The 6,024-nt window shown below is 45.4% G+C and overlaps 1 pseudogene; it reads left to right on the top strand.

The window, feature by feature from the left end:
- The first annotated feature begins 4,756 nt into the window (after window positions 1–4,756).
- LOC101002492 lies at window positions 4,757–5,443 on the top strand (annotated as a pseudogene).
- Window positions 5,444–6,024: the final 581 nt, after the last annotated feature.

The raw sequence follows: 6,024 nt of genomic DNA, 5'->3' as shown, positions 1-6,024 counted from the left end.
CCCTTCAGTGGGGCAAGGAACTGATACCCGCTCGCGGTGCTACCAAGAATGACTCTGCCTGTAGTCCCAGCTACTCGGGAGGCTGAGGCAGGAGAATGGCAGAAACCCGGGAGGCGGAGCTTGCAGTGAGCTGAGATCCGGCCACTGCACTCCAGCCTGGGCGACAGCGAGACTCCGTCTCGGGAAAAAAAAAAAAAAAAGAATGACTCTGTATGCCAGCAATACCTCAGTGAGTCCCAACTTGTTTCTCCTCCCAGAATTCCCGAGGGCTCTGACACCCCCAACATCACATGGCTCACTGTGGGGATAATTTGCAAGTGGGATGGGAGGAGGACAAAAGGCTGAAGTGCTCCTCTTTGAACCCCCTTCATTATCTCACTTAATACTCCCATGAGGGAGGCATCATGGAGAGGAGACCAGGGCTCTGAGAGGTTCAATAGCTTTCCAGCAAGCAACAGAGCCAGGATTCCCCCTCGGAGCAGGCTGGTTCCAGAGTGCCAGCTCTGTGCAACACCATTCTTTTTTTTTTTTTTTTTTTTGAGACGGAGTCTCGCTCTGCCACCCAGGCTGGAGTGCAGTGGCCGGATCTCAGCTCACTGCAAGCTCCGCCTCCCGGGTTCACGCCATTCTCCTGCCTCAGCCTCCCGAGTAGCTGGGACTACAGGCGCCCGCCACCTCGCCCGGCTAGTTTTTTTTTTTGTATTTTTTAGTAGAGACAGGGTTTCACCGTGTCAGCCAGGATGGTCTCGATCTCCTGACCTCGTGATCCGCCCGTCTCGGCCTCCCAAAGTGCTGGGATTACAGGCTTGAGCCACCGCGCAACACCATTCTTAAGCTACAGCACAAAGATGCAGCTCTGAGCTCCTCCCTTCCAGGCTGTGGGGAAAAAGGACAATGGAGAGAACTGACTCGTTGCATTCATCCGACCAAGAGAAAGCAGTCCACACGAGGTTTGCTGGGAAAGAAGAAAGATCTTCAAGGGCTTGTGTTCATACTCAGCCTTTAGGCCTCTGGGACATCATGGGAAAACATGGTAATGTCTGCTCTTTAAAGTAGAATCAAGAAAAGAGGCTCAAGATGATACTCACCCTAGCATGCAAGTTGTTTGATGGGACGCAGCCAATAGGAGCTGATCCTTCCTGAGCACCTGTATCTATTGCCACAGCAACCCAAGAAGGCAAGCAAGGGTATCGTCCCCATGGTGGACGTAAGCACCCTGTCACCTGTCCAGGATCGTGTAGTTGGTGCTTGGTGGAGCTGGGATCCAGGCTGGTTCTTCATCTCTGTCCTGCCCTGTCTCTGTATCCCACCTGAGAGTCACTGAAACACCAAGTGTACTGCCTGGCAAGGCAGGACACCACCGCAAACTTTGTGTGTGTGTGTGCATGCGCACACACACACACACACACATTCACAGATGCTTGCCGTGCTAACTTAAGCTTGCAATATGACCAAAGTATTGGATTAATAAGTACTCTACTTCCTTCCTTATTACCTTCCTTCCTTCCTTTCTTCTTTTTGCTTCCATCCCTCCTTTCTCCTTTCCTCTTCTCCTCAAACACTGTCCCCGCCCTTTACCAGTGAAGCGCCCAGCAAGGTCTGGTGGTAGACTGAGCTCTGCCCTAAGGTGTCTGCTTCTGGGGAAGAGGAGCCTGCACAGAACCCCGAAACCAGCTGAGTGCTCAGAGACAGTGGAGAAAGGACCCAGTCTCCAACTGGGTCTCCGAGTCAGCTCAGCAGCACTGTGGCATTTATCCTGGGCCTAAAGGAGACCTAAGGAGAGGTAGTATGTTGAGAAATGGAAGCAGAAGAGGCTAAATGCCCATTACACTGCATTGGATATAGAGATGGGATAAAGTCAGGTGGTTTGGGGTCTAGAAGGGACCTTATGGAACACTCTGTCCACCCATCCTTCCCCCCAACCTTCAGAGTGGCCTTCTTTAAAAGTAAACAAAGGTAAGTGAGTACCAAATTCCAGTCCCTCCACTGTCCCCTTCCCTCAGGCCCTACAGGCCTGTGTGACCTGGTTCTGGGCCCTTTCTCCAACCTCACCTCAATCCATGTTCCCTTGTCCACATCACTGCAGCCACACTGGCCTTCTTCCTTTTCTCATACTCACCAAGCATGTTCCTACCTCAGGGCCTTCGCACAAGATGCCCCCGTCTCTGGAGCACTTTCCTGCCAGGTGGCTCTGTGGCTATCTCCTTCCCACAATCCAGGATTTACTGAGTCCCAGCAAGCTTGGTTCAAGGACCTCCTCTGCAACACACGTGCAGGTGACCTCAAGCTTGAGGTCGTTGGCCTCTTTTATGATTTTCAAAATACCTGTCTCTCCCTGGAGTTGCCTTCCCTTTCCGTGGATGGTCTTCATCTCCTCACTAAGATGTGACTCTGGGAAAGCAGGAGGCAGCTTAGACTTGATGATGGCCTTAGCACCAGACAGTGTCACATGGTTACCCTTCATAAATATCTGCTGTTAAATGCTCCATTCCACTTCTCTTTCCTCCTGAGTCTCAACATGCCTTCTTTAAAATAAGGAATCATGTGGGATGAACTCTGTCCCTCTCAAATCCACGTATTGAAGTCTTAACCCCCAGCCCTCAGCATTTGGCCTTATTTGGAAGAAGGATCTTTGTAAATTAATCAGTTAACATGAAGCCTTACTGGAGTAGGGTGGGCCACAAAGCCAGTATGCCAATATGGCTAGAGTCCTTTTGAAAAGGGGAAATTGGGGTACAGAGAAAAACACTCACAGAGAGAAGACCCTGTGAAAAGACACAGAGAGGAAATAGCCATCTACAAGCCAAGGGAGGAGACCTGGAGCGGATCCCTGCTCATAGCTCTCAGAAGGAACCAACCCTGCCAACACCTCATTTTCAAACTTCCCGCCTCCAGCACTGGGCAATGATAATTTTCTGTTGTTTAAGCCATCCCATTTGTGGTGGTTTATTAACAAAGCTTTAGCAAACTCACAGGAGGAGTGTGTGAGATGATCCCCAAACTACCCTCCTGTGCTCCCCACTTTCTGCTCTCCCTGGTCCTAGAAGGAGGGCATTTTCCACCCTTCTCTTGAGGACAGCATTAGGCAAACAGCCTGGGGGCCCTTTCTGAGCTGGCCTATTTAACATTCTTCAGCAGCTGGACATATTCACTTCCCTCAGGTGAGATTAAATGCCTTGGCTGGACAGAGTCCTAATCTCCCTACACTGTTCCTTAAATAATATTTGTTCTACCACTTCCTATAAACAACTTTGCTAAGGGAGTTTACAACGTAGCTTAAAAAGGGAAGCTTTCACTTCCTTTCTCAAGCCACTATTATCAGAACCTTGCTGGCAAGCCGGGAGCCCGGCCGCAGCCCCAGGCCTCACACAATCCTCCATGGCCAGCCCTGACATCCCAATGGCCGGCTCAGTTTCTGCCTCAGCCCCATCCTTTCCATAATGATTCTTCCAGTCGGCACGCCTCTGGTTGGAGTACAGAAACCCTGGTTGAAACACAACTCAATCTTCACTCCTATTTTCCAAAGGCTTTTCCAAAATGGGAAAGCTACAGTGCTCAGGAGACTGGCTGAATAATTTGAGGTTTCTGGCAAGCACGGACATGTGCAGATGTGTTTTTCAAAACAAGAGCAGAGCCTTGCAAACCCATTTGCATATGTCTTCTCTCCAGGAAAAAGAGGGAAGCAGTAGTTCTGGCACAAATATCTGAGAAAATCTTGCTTTCTATGTGTTTAGACCTGAGGAAAGGGCTTCCTGTGTCAGCTCAGAAAATGTAGAGGGTTAGAACAATGTATCCCTCTTACAACCAGAAAAAAAAGCTAGACAAATTGCACAATCATGACTTTTCTTGAACCCATCAGAGTACTGAGGTCACAGGTCAACCAACTAACCCCAAATCCAGGCAGACACAGCGTCATGCCAAAAGAAACAGGATTTAAGTGTTTGTTTACCTAGGCAGACACCACCAGGTGCCATATAAACTGGTAAGAAGATTCAGCTAAAATTTTTAAATGAATTAATTGTCAACATAAAAAATATAAAGAGATAAATCTCTAAGTTGAAAGGTTTTATTTGGGAATAATAAACAAGAAGTGGGATTGCAATTCAGGACATACACACAGACCAGGGTGGCCTCTGGTATGTCTGAAGAACAAAGGAAAATGTTAGGGTGTTACTAGGGAAAGAGGTGATTATACAAGTTGTTTTGAAAAAAAAGTTCAAGATGGCTTAAAAAATTAAACGTGACATCTAAGACTATAAAAACCCTGGAAGAAAACCTAGGAAATACCATTCTGGACATAGACCCTGGCAAAGATTTCATGAAGACTCCAAAAGCAATTGCAACAAAAACAAAAATTGACAAGTGGAACCTAATTAAACTATGGAGAATCCGCACAGCAAACTAAACTATCAACAGAGTAAACAGACAGCCTACAGAATGGGAGAAAATATTTGCAAACTAAGCACCTGACAAAGGTCTAATAGCCAAAATCTAAAAGGAACTTAAACAAATCAACAAGCAAAAACAACCTCATTAAACAGTGGGCAAAAGACATGAACAGGCACTTTTCAAAAGAAGATTAGATATACACGTGGCCAACAAGCATATGAAAAAAATGCTCAACATCACTAATCATTAGAGAAATGCAGTCAAAACCACAATAAAATACCATCTCATGCCAGTCAGAATGGTTGTTATTAAAGAGCCAAAAAATAACAAATGCTGGCAAGGTTACAGAGAAAAGGGAATGCTTACACACTGCTGGTGGGAATGTAAATTAGTTCAGTCACTGTGGAAATCAGTTTGGAGATTTCTTTAAGAACTTAAAACAGAACTACCTCTTTAGTTGCCATGTCTACTGCAAGAATGAAGACCATTCTCAGCAATCAGACTGTCGACATTCCAGAAAATGTAATTACTCTGAAGTGACGAACAGTTATTGTGAAGGGCCCCAGAGGAACCCTGCAGAGGGACTTCAATCACATCAATGTAGAACTCAGTCTTCTTGGAAAGGAAAAAAAAGAGGCTCTAGGTTGACAAACGGTGAGGTAACAGAAAGGAACTGGCTATGGTTAGGACTATTTGTAGTCATGTACAGAATATGATCAAAGGTGTTATACTGGGCTTCCATTACAAGATGAGGTCTGTGTATGCTAACTTCCCCATCAATGTCGTTATCCAGGAGAATGGGTCTTTTGTTGAAATCCGAAATTTCTTGGGTGAAAAATACATCCACAGGGTTCGGATGAGACCAGGTGTTGCTTGTTCAGTATGTCAAACTCAGAAAGATGAATTAATCCTTGAAGGAAATGACATTGAGCTTGTTTCAAATTCAGCGGCTTTGATTCAGCAAGCCACAACAGTGAAATACAAGCATATCAGGACATTTTTGGATGGTATCTATGTCTCTGAAAAAGGAACTGTTCAGCATGCTGATGAATAAGACCTAAGAGTTGTCCAGCTACAGAAGCAAGATGCTGGATGACTCCTAAGACCTACTTGTGATATTCAAATGGTGCAATAAAGGACCTATTGATTTGGGGAAAAAAACAACAACAGAGCTACCATTTGACCCATTTTAACATATGCATGTGTGTCTTTATGGTAGAACAACTTATAGTCCTTGGAATATAAGGAATCCTCTGGGTATATTACTGAGTATATACCCAAAAGAATATAAGTCATTGTACCATAAAGACACATACACATATGTTCGTCACAGCACTACTCACAATAACAAAGACATGGAATCAACTTAGGTGTCCATCAGTGGTGAACTGGATAAAGAAAATGTGGTACATATACGCCATGAAATACTACATAGCCTTAAAAAAAAGAATGAGATCATGTTTATTGCAGCAACATAGATGCAACTAAAGATCAATATCCTGAGAGAATTAATGCAGGAAAAGAAAATCAAACACCACATGTTCTCATGTAGGAGTTAAATATTGAGTACACGTGGACATAAAGAAGAGAACAGTACACATTGGGGCCTACTGGATCGTGGAAGATGGGAAAAGA

The sequence above is a fragment of the Papio anubis genome, chromosome 11 (genome assembly GCF_008728515.1).
Source record: "Papio anubis isolate 15944 chromosome 11, Panubis1.0, whole genome shotgun sequence".
Lineage (NCBI taxonomy): Eukaryota > Metazoa > Chordata > Mammalia > Primates > Cercopithecidae > Papio > Papio anubis.
The sequence above is the reverse complement of the archived record's forward strand: the minus strand, read 5'-3'. Positions and strand labels throughout refer to the sequence as shown.